We start from the raw sequence: 15257 nt of genomic DNA, 5'->3' as shown, positions 1-15257 counted from the left end.
TTTCTTTTAACACAGGGGTGTGATCTGAAGGAATGAGCTAAAATCAGCATTCTTGGCCCTAACCAAAATGAAGGGGTGAATTGACAGCTGTTGACAGCCTATTCCACTTATCTCCTGCTCTGAAACTTAGCTCAAGGCTTCTTAATTTTGTACGTGTCCTCTGGTTTTCGGATCAGTGTCTAAGTTAATTAAATCTACATTAAATCTAAATCTACATTTCTTCATGCATTTTAGCGCGAACCAGATCACATGCCCTTCTCCAATCTTCTTTCCTCCAGTAAAAAAATAGCTTCTGTCCAAGTCTCTCTTCATTAGGTCTTTATTCTCAATCTTCTCTGTCCTTTTCTGGAAATGCTGCCTCTCGCTGGGGCACGGGCCTTTCAGAGGGCCAGCACAGCTCAGGTAGACTGAATGGCCTGTTTTCCAGCTGTCAAACGTCACGGTGATATTGTGTTGCGCCGTTGAGTTGAGTTGCTAAGTTGATCATATTTTTCTGATGCTGAATTGTCAATGTTCAACAAACATTGATAGCTGCTTGTTGTACTATTGATCGTTAGCTTGAACTCGAAAAGCAGATCAATTAAATCAGGATACAGAGAATTTCACCAACATCGGGGCATTCTATAAAAACAAAAAGCACTAGAAAGACTCAGCGGGCCAGGCAGAATGGCTTGCGAGGCCATTTCAGGGGGAATTTAAGAGTTAACCACATTGTAATGGATGAAGAGTCACATACAGGCCAGACCAGGCATAGATGACAGATTTCCTTCCCTATTTCTTCTTCCTGCAATGTGACTGTCCCTCCCAAGACCAGCTGCTATGGCCCATCCCTGGTGAATCAGATGGGTTTTTAGCAACTATATGGTGACTGCATGGTCACTAATCCTGATACATGCATATTATTTCCAATTTATTCAACTAATTGAATTTAAATTCTGCAACTGGCCTGATGGGACTTGAGCGCATGTTTCCAGACCTGTCTTCTACGCTTCAGGGTTACTAATCCTGCATTAGATCCACTATGCCAGTGTTTTTCAAACTTTTTTCCCCGGAGATCCACTTTTGCCATCCGGCTGACCTTCACGACCCACTCTGCCCGACCTTCGCGACACGCATCACGTTCACTTACCTTTAATGCGACAGGTGAGTCTGCCTGGTCCTCACCATCTCACTCCAATCAGGTTCACAGGAGGGGAGGGCAGTGCACATATCAGGTGCCGAGTTCAGCCGGTTTCTTTGTGCCGTCTGTATCTTTGTGAGAACGGAAAATCTAACTTCGCACATGTTGGTCGTCGTGAAGGGCGATAGCAACAAAATACTTGTTTTACTCAGCGCTAGATACTTCTCGGAGATGGTACTCCAGAACGCTGACAGCCTCATGGACCTGTGGCGTGTTTTTAATGTGCTGTCACAGGCCAGGTGCAGCAGCTCAGTCTCCTCATTTGGAGTCAGCTGTAAGTTAATAACTGACTCTGGGATCTCCAACTCAAAGGGATTTTTCATCCATCTCTTCTCTTTCAAAATCTGGAACTTTTCCTCTAGAAAGTAGTGACAAAAACTGTTGATCAGAGCAGCCAGATGCGACTCAATAAGACTTGCCAGTCTATTGACAGTTCCCGTACGAACATTGTTTTCTTCGATGTGCCGTAGCAGTAGGGTGAACATGTAGTAGTTTGGTTTTGTACTTGCACTTGCCAAACCTCTATGTAGGCTGTTCATCAGAGGCCCTGAAATCAGCTTATGGAGCTAACACTAGCATTGTTCTGTCCTGCCATTGACTCTCCTCATCAGCTCTTTCCAATAGATTCCAATATGAGATCCTGACCAGTAGGTACTCTGCCTATTTATGTCTCTGGTGTCTCTTTCTAAATGATCCATCTTCACAATCCGCTTGCCTTGCAGCTAGAAAATTGAAGAGGTTCGCCGCCGTGATTTTGCGGCAAATGCACGTACGTACAGGGCGCTTGATGTCAAGTGTACATGCAGGGCGCGTGACCCGTCACTGAGGCCTCTTATGGTGGGAAGACTACACGGCTGATAATGCAGCCATTCTCATTTTATATGCTGGTAGCAACCAATGGACACTTCTTTCGGGATCAGTTCCACTGCAACCAATTGCTCCGTGACCCTCCGATACCTACCGCGGGTCGCGACCCACACTTTGTAAAACCTGACACAATGCCACCAACCTGATGACCTCCAAAAGTTTTTATAATTCGTGATGTGATGTGGGTGTCACTGGCTGGGCCAGCATTTATTGCCCAACACTGAGGGAGTTTAAGAATCATTTTGTGGATCTGGAGACACATATAGGTCAGACCAGGTGAGGCCGGCAGATTTCCTTCCCTAAAGGACATTAATGAACCAGATGGGTTTTTGCGACAATCGTTTCATGGTCACTTTTAACTCCAGATTTTAATTGAATTCAAATTTCACAATCTGTCATGGTGTGAATCAAACCTGGTTCCCAGAACATTACCCTGGGTCTCAGAATTACTGATCCAGCAACAAAAGCACACCACTGCCTCCCTCAGTACTACACTAATGACTGTGAGATCTTGCTGTGCCAAAATGGGCAGTAGTGTTTGCTACATTACAGCACTTACAAAGTACCTCATTGTCTGTAAAGAGTTTTTGGATGTTCGGAGGTTGTGAAAGGAGACATAAAATGGAAGTCATCCATCCTTTGCTTTCTTGTTGAGCTCTGCTATGGGGGGTTCCGTGTTATGGGGGGGTTCCTCACTGTGGAGGGTTCCCTGTTATGGGGCATTCTCTGCTAAGGGGGGGTCTCTGCTATGGGGGAGGGCTTCTCTGCTATGGTGGGGGGGGGGGGGTTCTCTGCCATGGGTGCGTCCTGCTGGGGGATTTCCTGGTTTGGGGGAATTCCCTGATATGGGGGGTTCCTTAGCTATTGGGGAGTTCCCTTGTATTGGGGGACTCTCGGGGGGGGGGGGGGGTGAGGGGGGTAGGGTGGGGTGTCCCTGTTATGGGGCGGTCACCCTCATTCATGTGTGCTGTGGGGGTGGGGAGGGTGGATTTACCTAGTAATTCCTGTCATGGGGGTGGGGTTGGGGGAATGACCCCCATACTTGTCAGGTGGGGTTTTGCATTGCATCGAAGTCAGCTCCCCCCTAGTTAATTATTCTTACTCTGGGCTGGACAGTCCTTTCCCACTGTCATTTTAAACCTTCTGGTACAATGATCTCTGTTTCCTAAATGTTAGTCAACCAACGTTTGATTTGACAATCTAAGAAGGCTGGGGTGTGAGCAAGCGGAAAATGCTCTTTCTGTTCCATCTCCCTTGCCCTGTTCAAAACATAAAATCCATCGCCGGCTATAGTGCTCTGTTGGAGAAACCTTTTATGAAGTACCCTACACTTATAATTCTTCTGACCTGTGAATTACAAGAGAACAAACCGACTCATTCAAAAGGTTGTTATGCTTGGTGAGCTCAGTTTATTTGACCCATGATTACAGATTTAACATCGACACAGATTTCAAATGGCTACAAGAAAATTAAAATGATTACAGATAATGACCACAGATTTAACTGGTTTGAAAATGAAGAGAAAATAAAATAGCCATTAAAAAATATAATTACTTTATTTCCTTTACTTCCATCAGGTCGCCACTTCATTGATATCCATGTTACTTCACATCCAGCAAGTAAAGACCTTGACCAATAACTAGGTCAAATATCCTGTTAAGTGCGGTCGTACAATCGAAATAGTCGGATCCTGTGCCTGTAGATTCTTCTCCCGATGATCAGTTGGGCTCTTTCTTTCTCTCTCCCTCTCTCTCTGAGATCTCCTTCCGACAATAGCAGGATCTTCTTCCATGTTCAATCTTTTATACCTTTTCCTGGAGAATGGGGTTAGTTTTTAAGTTGAAAAGCCATTTTGTCCGATAAAGTTCCTTTTAAAAGCACAACACCCAACTATAGCCTGCGGCCTTTGTTTAAACCATGATTTGCACCTGCCCAGGAATCCCTGGTTTGGGTCACTGTCTGTGGGGAGTCTGCACATTCTCCCCGTGTCTGCGTGGGTTTCCTCCGGGTGCTCACGTTTCCTCCCAGAAGTCCTGAAAGCCGTGCTTGTTAGGTGAATTGGACATTCTGAATCTCCCTCAGTGTGCTCGAACAGGCGTCGGAATGTGGCGACTAGGGGCTTTTCACAGTAACTTCATTGCAGTGTTAGTGTAAGCCTATTTACAATAAAAATCTTTATAATAATCTTTATTGTCACAAGTAGGCTAACATTCACACTGCAATGACGTAACTGTGAAAAGCCCCTAGTTTCCACATAATAATAATAATAATCGCTTATTTTCACAAGTAGACATCAATGAAGTTACTGTGAAATTCCCTAGTCGCTACATTCCGGCGTCTGTTCAGGGAGGCCAGTACGGGAATTGAACCTGTGCTTCTGGCATTGTTCTACAAGCCAGCTGTTTAGCCCACTGTGCTAAACCAGCCCCTGCATTCCGTCGTCTGTTCAGGTACGGAGAGCGGAAATTCAGAATGTCCAAATTATACAACAGCACGTCTTTCGGGACTCTGGAAACTGGAGCACCCGGAGGAAACCCACGCAGACACGGAGAGAACGTGCAGACTCCGCACAGTGACCCAAGCCGAGAATCGAACCTGGGACCCTGGAGCTGTGATGCCATAGTGCTAACCACTGTGCTACCATGCTGCCCGTGACAATAAAGATCATTATTATTATTAGACTGTTGAAAACTCTTTTGTTTTTGCATTTGCTTTTGTCTCTCGGCCCGGCAAAGCTTATTTTTGGAAAAACGCACCAAAGCTGCTTTCTCAGTCCAGGGGCGGTATTCTCCCCTACCCGGCAGGGCCAGGGGTCTTGGCGTACCGGAGTGGCGCCAACCACTCTGGCGTCGAGCCTCCCCAAAGGTGCGGAATTCTTTGCATCTTTAGGGGCTAGGCCCGCGCCGGAGGGGTTGGCGTCCCGCCGACCGGCGCGAGCGGCCTTTGGCTCCCCACTGGCCACCGCGAACGGCCTTTCCGCCCCGTCAGCCAGCGCGAATGGCTGGCCGAAAGGCCTTCGCCGGCCTGCGTGAGGCCGCGCATGCGCCAGATCGTCAGCGGCCGCTGACGTCACCCCGGCACATGCGCGTTAGGGGAGGGTCTCTTCCGCCTCTGCCATGGTGGAGGCGGAAGAAAAAGAGTGTGCCCACGGCACAGGCCCGCCCGCCGATCGGTGGGCCCCGATTGCGGGCCAGGCCACCGTGGGGGCACCCCCCGGGTCCGATCGCTCCGTGCCCCCCCCCCCCCCAGGACCCCGGGGCCCGCTCGCGCCGCCTGCTCCCGCCGCCACCAGAGGTGATTTAAACCACATCGGCGGGAGATGTCTGACAGCCGTGGGACATCGGCCCATCGCGGGCCGGAGAAACGCCGCGGGGGGGCCCGCCAACCAGCGCGGCGTGATTCCCACCCCCGCCAATTCCCGGGTGGCGGAGAATTCCGGCCACGGCGGGGGCAGGATTTACGAAGGCCCTGGGCGATTCCCCGACCCTGCGGTGGGTCGGGGAATTCTGCACCAGGTCATATAATTGCAAAGCGCGTGAGACAATATTGTCTATCCTTGCCCACAATTTGTTTAAAATACTTCTTTTTTACCTACAATTCTGAAAGTTACAAGTTGTAACATTAGAAAAGCACTCACCTATTGCTCCTTTTTTGGCTCCAATCACAAGATGTCAGCGTTTCAAGGGCATGGTGATGTTTGCCACATTAGCTGCTAATATGCCATCAGGTCATGGCAGTAAAGGTGGGTATAATGTAGCCCTTGTGCAACACGAGAAAAGTATACCTACCGTGAACAATAACGCAGTTTAATGTCATCTGCACCCATATCATTCTCACTTTTGTTTCCACGTTGATACTTTGTTTTCTTTTCCAAACTGTGCCGAGCCAATCAAACATAGTTGGGACTGGTCCAATGAATGAATTTCTGTCAAGTTCAGCAGGTGAATGGGATAGCCTGGACGAGCTCCCAGTTTTTGTCAGCAGGTGATCAGGTTTTAGGTAGAACAGAGAAAGTCAACTCTAAACTGAGCAAAGTGACCCAGTTCAGGCTTCCGGCTCAGCTTCATACTTACCTGTACCTGTTAACCCTCACCTTGCGCTGAACACGAATTGCAATGGGCGCTGCTTGAGGAATTAAAAATAAGGGCCGGAATTCTCCTATCGCAGTGATTCAATTTCCCTACCGGCAGCGCACCCCTACCTGGCGTTTCCCCACCCACGGGGTTCCTGGTGGCGTGGGGTGGTTACAGTGGGAAATCCCATCGACAAGCGGCGGGAAGATAGAATTCTGCCGCCAGCGAACGGCGCGCGGCCATGAAACATGCGGCAGGCGTACCGTCGAATCCAGCCCAAGATTCTCTGTCAGCACACTGACCAGGCAAGCCAATGGCATCTCTTCTGAAGACCCAGATCAAGAATAGGAATGATTCCTCCTCACAACAGATAGGCCAACAGCCAATAGCTTGATTTTTCATTTTCTTTCCATTTTCTGCATTCTGTTCCGAAATTGGTGAATTATTTCCATTCCAGTTCAACCAGGAAAAGACTGACGTTACAAGAATATCAGCAATAGGAGACTGATTAGGCCATCTGGCGGCATGTAGATGGGTTTGCATTTGCCTGCACAATAGCGACTGCACACGTTGGCCAATAACCACAGTAAGTACTTCCCTGAAAATCGTTGGGGGGGTCACCTTGAAAGGTGCGGCTGGCACCGTACACTATTTCATATTTTTCTTTCATTTGATTAATATTTGAAATAAGTCAATATGCACAGCTCTGGGGCAGCACGGTGGCGCAGTGGGTTAGCCCTGTTGCCTCACGGCGCCGAGGTCCCAGGTTCGAATCCCGGCTCTGGGTCACTGTCTGTGTGGAGTTTGCACATTCTCCCCGTGTTTGCGTGGGTTTCGCCCCCACAACCCAAAGATGTGCAGAGTAGGTGGATTGGCCTCACTAAATTGCCCCTTAATTGGAAAAATGAATTGGGTATTCTAAATTTATAAAAAAAAAAAAAAAAAAAAAAATATGCACAGCTCTGAAAGAGGAGAGCAATGGGACGAACTGGAAAACCCGCTAAAGGATGGACTGAATTCTAACTTTCTGTGCTGGATCACTCTTTGATTCTAGAATCCAAACTCAGCCCCCAAGGGTTGCATTATGAGCTTTGCCCAAATATGAATAAATGCATTAATTAACCACTCATACAGTTGACTTTCCACTAAGCTGGACAATACATTTTCAAATTCAGCTACTGGCCTGTGAGCTTCCAACATTTATAAAGTGTGAATAAAGGGAGGTAGTCAGTCAAAGATGGGGAGAAAGGGCAGGGAAAGTGAGTTAAAAAGAAACTGGTATGGGTAATAATGTGACAGGGTAAATCTCATGGGCAGAATGGTCTATCCTGTTCTTTAAAAACGAAGGAAACTCAATGGCTGTTCTGATTATGTGGCAACGTATTTGAGTGCCTTTCCTTTTAAGAGAAATTAAGTGGATTGACATTTATTTCAGCGGAACAAGCCTCACCCACATAACTGGAATGTTATACCGACAGCAGTCAATTGCTCTTATCCCACAACAATGAAGTCTGGTGGTGTTAATGTACTTTCCCAGTGTGGGTGGGGTGGGTCAAAGCTACCTGAATGTTGTGCAGTGTTGGGTGGGCAGAAGGTGCTGCTTCATGAAAAAGCCATTCTAACAGCTACAGGTCGATTGAGAGATCTCAGTGGTCCATCTATTTTCTCAAGTGTATGCTTCCAGCCATCCAGTCAGCTTAAAGTATGTTTTAAGGGCGGCACGGTGGCACAGTGGTTAGCATTGCTGCCTGCGGCGCTGAGGACCCAGGTTCGAATCCCGGCCCTGGGTCACTGTCCGTGTGGAGTTTGCACATTCTCCCCGTGTCTGCGTGGGTTTCACCCCCACAACCCAAAGATGTGCAGGTTAGGTGGATTGGCCACGTCAAATTGCCCCTTAATTGAAAAAAATTAATTGGATATTCTAAATTTATAAAAAAAAAAAAAAAAAATGTTTTAATCTGCAAATCAGCTGAACGCAGAAGCAGAAATAGAGTGCGATTCAACCAGCCAGCGTCTTTTTGGGAGGGTTTGGCAGGGTGCATTGGTGAGATCACGGCCTGTATTCAACCACACTTAGTCCCAAAAATGAGCCTCGCATGTGAATCTTGCCATGCTTGGCTCCCTCGTTGTCTGATTCACCCGTCTCTGCTGCTCGCCGGTAACAAAGTAACAAGGAGGCGCTGCTTTTACACGGCCCCTAAGCACTCACTACCAAACCAACAAACGAGGACGACAGGGCACAGACCTGCTTCTTTGGGGGTGCCGACCTGGCCAGGCTTCTTGATGCCATGGATGAGAGGTGGGGCACCCTGTTCCCCCGAGGGTTGGAGGACCAGATCCCCCCTGCAAACCAACCCCAAATCCACAGGCTGACACCTCGCACTCTCCCAACATCCGATCTTCAAGTTTGTGCTGCAGAAATCCTGGCACCCACAAGCACAACTCCTTAATATCTAGGTGCGTTGCCCACACATGCCACCTGCCATAGATTCCCCCTGACCTGCTGCCATAGATCCCCCTGACCCATCAACATGCAGTAGAGGAAACCCATAATAAGAAGGAAAGGCTGAAGGGGGGGTGCCAGAGATCTGGGTCCCAACCTCCCATCAGGAACGTGCCCTGAATGCTGAAATGACAGACTCGAGGTTTCATGCGGACAATAATTTCACTGAGGTAGGCTGAGGCCTGACATACAATAAGCTCTGCGCAGCCCCAAGAACACCCCAGGCACACCTGCTTAACGGTGGGTTGGTTGTTGGCAACTTTGCATTCTGAGTGCAAGCAGGGGATGGAATCATGATAAGACATCACACCACCCCATTTCCCAATCCTTCAGCAGGCGCATCTGTGCCACACAAACCGGGCAATGACCATCTCCAACAAGAATGTATCTAACCATTGCCCCTTGACATTCAATGGCATGACCATCGCTGAATCCCCCACTATCAATATCCTGGAGGTTATCGCTGACCAGAAACTGAACTGGACCAGTCATATAAATACTGTGACGACAAGAGCAGGTCAGAGGCTAGGAATCCTTCGTCGAGTAACTTGACTCCCCAAAACCTCTTTACCATTTACAAGACGCAGGTCAGGAGTGTGATGGGATATTCTCCACTTGCCTGGGTGAGTGCAGCTCCAAGGGCACTCAGGAAGCTCAACAGCATCCAGGACAAAGTAGCCCCGCTTGATTGGCACATTAGCCGCCACACAAGTGTTCACTCCCTCCACCAAGGGTGCACAGTGACGGAAGTATGTACCGTTTACATTAAGATGCACTGCAGGAATTCACCAGGTTTCGTTTGACAGCATATCCCAAACCCATGACCGTGACCATGTCAAACGACAAGGGCAACAGAAACCTGGGAACGCCACCACCTAGAAATTCTTCTCCAAGCCACTCACCATCCTGACTTGGAAATATATCTTCACTGTCGCTGGGTCAAAATCCTGAACCCCTTCCCCAACAGTACCTGGAACTGCAATGGCTCAACATGAGGGCCGAAGGGCCTGTACTGCGCTGTAATGTTCTATCTTCTATGGCAGCTCAACGCCACCTTCTCATGGGCAATTAGGGATGGGTAATAAATGCTGGCTTAGCCAGCAAAGCCACCTCACTTGAATGAATAAAGCTCAAAGGCTTATTGGAAATTCCTGGGCCTGTGAGCTTGTGGATTGGTGCTAATTAGCAATGCATGCGGTCAATCGTCCTACATTCCAGCTGTTCATTTCCAACAGTTCAGGGGACACGGATTTCAGGTTTGGAGTAAGGAATTCAAGGAAGATATGATGAAGAACTTCTTTACACAGTGACTGGTAATGAGATGGAACTCATTGACCATGAGGACGATGGAACCGGAGACAGGTAATGAGTTCAAAGGGAAATTGGATGGACAAGTGAAGGAAATAGACGTGCAGGACTATTGAGATAGAGCGGGGGATGGGCCAGCCTAGATTTTACGGCCCACCGATGGTGTGTTTTCTGGTGGCGGATCATCAACGTCTACGGCGTTACGTGCGGCTCAACCGTCCCACCGCCGGGGAAACCGATGCAGGGGATCACCCTCGGCGGGAACGACAGATACCGCCGGTGAGAAGGGCCAGAAAATAGCGCCCTACGACACTCTAGCCACGATAGTACTGAACGCTCCCAGTCTTGTTGGTCTATATTTATAGCAATGTCTTTGGTGATCGCAATACTTAAGTAGCTACCATGTGTAACAGCGATTGTCTGAGACTTTTGAAAATCTGAAGAGACAAAAGAGATACAGACTCTTTAAAAGTGGAAATGTGCCCCTGGACCTGTGAGCAATTCATCATGAACACTGACAGAATAGCATAAAAGAAAATTTGCTCCTGCAGAAGAGAAAACAATACAAGCACGTGGGTGATTCTGAGGAGCATACTGGTTCACTGTCATCAATACCTGCATCAGCCAGAGCTGAAAGTATAATATTCACGAACAGCTCTGCAGGTGCCGTATTCATTACTGTACAAAGCAGCGCAGAAAACAGCAAAAGCCAGGGCCCGATTTCACCCCGAAGGCTCCATCTGAATGTCTGTGCTCAAAGCAGAAGGGGGCAGAGTCTGACGACCGGAGGCATTTTAACCCTTAGTGCCCTGACCTTCGAATCACTTACTTAAAAAAATATATATATATTTCTTTCCAATTAAGGGGCAATTTAGCGTGGCCAATCGACCTACCCTGCACATCTTTGGGTTGTGGGGGTGAGACCCACATAGACATGGGGAGAATGTACAAACTCCCACACGGACAGTGATCTGAGGCCAGGATCGAAACTGGGTCCGCAATGCCGTGAGGCAGCAGTGCTAACCACTGTGCCACCGTGCTGTCCTGAATCACTTACAAACCTCACGAGTCATCATGTTATTACACCAAACCCACCGGAATTGATCTTTTCCAGACTTAATGGGCCCGATTTTAAGTCGATAGGTTTTGCGTGATTTAAAATCAGGTCAGAGGGGGGGGGCTGCACAGTGGCACAGTGGGTTAGCCCTGATGCCTCACGGCGCCGAGGACCCAGGTTCGACCCCGGCTCTGGGTCACTGTCCGTGTGGAGTTTGCACATTCAACCCGTGTTTGCGTGGATTTCGCCCCCACAAACCAAAGATATGCAGGGTAGGTGGATTGGCCGCACTAAATTGCCCCTTAATTGGAAAAAAAAATGAATTGGGGACTCTAAATTTTTTTAAAAATCAGGTCAGAGTGGTGTCTAGGATTTCTTAATTTGCAGCCTATCACCCGGTATCAGTCTATAGCAATGCAACTGGATACTGTTTAGCTGCTTCAAATTTGGAGCTAAACATAAATGAACATTAAAATGAGCATCGCTGTTTGGGCCAGCATTTATTGCCCATCCCCAGCTGCACTCCATTTCAGAGGGTATTTGAGAGTCAACCTCATTGGTCTGGACCTGGTCTCACATTTCCTTCCCTAATGGGCATTAGTGAACCTGGTGGGTTTTTATGACAACGATTTCATGGTCATCACTGGGGCCCCCTTGTTCTTGTCCCCCTCCCTCTCCTGAGGTTCTCTAAATTACCAGCGTACTGACAATGCCACTAAGCTAGCCCCTCCCCAAAATGTGGAGCTTTCTCTCTGACCCTTTCTCACATTAAAACTTGAGGCCAGGGTAATTTGAATTTCAGATGCTAATTTATAATGAGAGATATTGAATTGATTATCTTCTATTTAGCCCACCTAATTTGCCCGTGCAATGGAAAATGTCTGGACATTGTTATATTACCTTGTGTAATATAGTATATTACTCTTTTGAACCAGCCGAGTTGATGAAATGAACAATAGTCTTCTTGTAAAGATTAACTAATTTATTGAGTATTATAAATAATATTTGTGAGTCCTTTTTTAATACTCAACTGGTAAAAGAAGTAAAATATAGCAAAGATAACTAACTAATTATCATAGATCATAGAATTTACAGTGCAGAAGGAGGCCATTCGGCCCATCGAGTCTGCACCGGCTCTTGGAAAGAGCACCCTACCCAAGTTCAACACATCCACCCTATTCCAATAACCCAGTAACCCCACCCAACACTAAGGGCAATTTTGGACACTAAGGGCAATTTATCATGGCCAATCCACCTAACCTGCACATCTTTGGACTGTGGGAGGAAACCGGAGCACCCGGAGGAAACCCACGCACACACGGGGAGGATGTGCAGACTCCACACAGACAGTGACCCAAGCCGGAATCGAACCTGAGACCCCGGAGCTGTGAAGCCATTGTGCTATCCACAATGCTACCGTGCTGCGCTTACTAACTTATTATACAATGTAATAATGAAATAACTTATAACTTCTCTCTCTCTAGCTATTCATGTCTTGTCTGTTGACTCTCCTGCAGCTCACTCCCTCAGAAAGAGCAGGAAAGTCCTTTTTATTTCACCTGCTAGTGAGACATCTCGTGTTGAATTGACTGTACTAGTTTTACATACATTGATCATGTATATTGATATACAGAGATCACGACAGACATGAGAGCAGGTCTGTCTAGTCCAAACTCAGGCAATCGCCAAACACATCCGCAAACACTGCCTGCTGGCCTCTGTCTCTCTGGTAAGATTTATTTTTCCCAGCATCCTGTCACCGTGGTCTGGTGAGGGAGAAATGTCTGGTCCGACCCCATCTCAAGTAATGCGTTCAGCTCTGGGCACCAGGAAGGTTTTATTGGTCTTGGAAGGGCGCAGTAGATGCACCGGGAAAGGGTTAACTAATGAAGACTGGTTGTACAGATTAAGTCTGTAATCCCACTTTGCACATTCTCCCCGTGTTTGCGTGGGTTTCGCCCTCACAACCCAAAGATGTGCAGGATAGGTGGATTGAACATGCTAAATTGCTCCTTAATTGGGAAAAAATGAATTGGGTACACTAATTTTATGAAAAAAAGGACTAATCCCACAAGAATGAAAGATTAAAGGGTGATCTAAACTGAAGCATTTAGATTTGCCAAAGGAATTATTAGGCTAGATAGAGTGCAACTATATCCTCTGGTGTGGATTTCAGAACCTTCAAAATAGACCATGGCCATTGAGGGTGATGTTCGGAAGGAGTTCTTTACACAAAGGGTAATGGAAATTTGGACCTCTGTCCCACAAGAAGATGTTAAGACTGGAGGTCATCACAAATTTCAAAACTGAGATTGCTTGGTTTTGTTAGGCTGGGTTATTGAGGGCTATGGGAACAAGGCAGGTGAATGGAGTTAAGATACAGATCAGCCATGATCAAATTGAGTATCTGAGGCCTTCTCACCAGATCTCCCCATATTTGTGTTAAAATCTCTCTCGAAGCCTCTGCCATTGTTGCCTCAATGATTAGTCAAAATATCTTTCCAAATTACACCTTGATATTCAATGATATCTGGCATTTAACAGCTTATTGCAGTGGACATCATAGTACCCACAAATAATAGAAATTAAAATAATTGAAGACTTAAAACTCTGAGGCTCAAGCAACATTTGTGCCACAAAAATGTCAGACAATGACCATCTCCAACAAGAGAGAATCCAACCATCTCCCAGCAACATTAGTTGACCATCACTGTATCTCCCGCCCTTGACATCCTGAGGGTTATCATTAACCAGAAGCTTAACTGGTTCAGCCATATACTGTGGCTACAGGATCAGGTCAGAGTCTAAAGATTCTGTGGTGGGTCACCCACTCCTGACTCCCCAAAGACTGCCCACAAGGTACAAGTCAGGAGTGTGATGGAATACATTCCACTTGCCTGGAGGAAAGCAGCTCCAACAACGCTCAAGAAGCTCGACACCGTCCAGGACAAAGCAGTCCACTTAATCAACACCCCATTCACCACCTTAAACATTCATTCCCTCCATCACTGGCGCACAGTGGCAGCAGCGCGTGCCTTCTTAACAACTTGCCAAAATTCCTGCAACGGCACCTTACAAGCTTACAACTTAGAACCACCCGCATGTTCCCTTGCAAGTCACATGCCATCGTGACTTGGGATGGCACGGTGGCACAGTGGTTAGCATTGATGCCTCACAGCGCCAGGGACCCGGGTTCAATTCCGACTTTGGGTCACTGTCTGTGTGGGGTTTGTACATCTTCCCCATGTCTGCGCGGGTTTCCTCCGGGTGCTCCAGTTTCCACCCACAGTCCAAAGATGTGCAGGTTAGGTGAATTGGCCATGATCTCTTCGTGTCCAGGGATGTGCAGGTTAGGTTATAATTATATGAGAGAGAATCATATGAAAGATAAAAGAATAAATTAAATGTTGATTGGCTGAGATGAATTAAGGTGGGATGAGATCAGTGTGGAGCATAAACAATGGTATATAGGCCTGTTGGGCATGTTTCTATGTTGCAAACACAATGTAATTCTATGCAATAAAGAAGAAGACACAGCAATCAGAAGTTGTTTTTCCTAGTTGAGGTGATTGGGTTCTTTTTACTGTCGAGCAGTTCCAGGCTGAATTAATGTTGCAAATTTGGTGGAATTAAAATGTAACTTATTCATTTATCCATGCAGGGATGTCTCTCTTGACCTGTTGAGAGCCTGGATTTTAATCCTCGAGGCGAGGAGGGGGAGCTGGGAACATTTCTTGACCAATCACTATCGACCTGTCTTGTTTGAAGTTGAACAGAAAGTTGGCTGTTAACTGTTCCCTGCTGCACTCTCCATGGCAATGCCTCAACCAATCAGAGTCAATGTGCCAACCGATCAGCACTCTCTTTTCTTGCAGTGTACACTATTGTTCCCTTTAAAGTTGGTGTTTCTTATGAGTGGTCCTGATAAGTGCAAGACAAAAAGCTTTGACACAATGTCTCTTTCTTTCAGCAATAAATAAAAAATTGCATTCATATCGCACTTTCCATGACAACCGGATGTCCCAAAGTGCTTTACAAACAACAAAATACTTTATGACATGTAGAGTCACTACTGGAGTACAGGAAACACAGTTTGTGCATAGTAAGCCCCTACAATTACCATTATTTGTTTAGATGGTGATTGCAGGATAATTATTGGCCAGGACACAGGCCAAATAATGCCATGGGATCTTTAAAAAAAAGAATTTAGAGTACCCAATTATTTTTTTACAATTTAGTGTGGCCAATCCACCTACCCTGCACATCTTT

At 46.9% G+C, this 15257-nt stretch overlaps 1 long non-coding RNA gene across 1 annotated transcript; it reads right to left on the bottom strand.

Annotated features, from left to right (window-relative positions):
• Nucleotides 1-3431: 3431 nt before the first annotated feature.
• Nucleotides 3432-5941, bottom strand: LOC119973682. The gene is made up of 2 exons (XR_005462370.1): nucleotides 5685-5941; nucleotides 3432-3861 (listed from the first exon to the last, which is right to left on the bottom strand). It is a non-coding gene; the product is annotated as an uncharacterized LOC119973682 (long non-coding RNA).
• Nucleotides 5942-15257: the final 9316 nt, after the last annotated feature.

This window comes from Scyliorhinus canicula, chromosome 11, assembly GCF_902713615.1.
Source record: "Scyliorhinus canicula chromosome 11, sScyCan1.1, whole genome shotgun sequence".
Classification (NCBI taxonomy): Eukaryota; Metazoa; Chordata; class Chondrichthyes; order Carcharhiniformes; family Scyliorhinidae; genus Scyliorhinus; species Scyliorhinus canicula.
The sequence above is the reverse complement of the archived record's forward strand: the minus strand, read 5'-3'. Positions and strand labels throughout refer to the sequence as shown.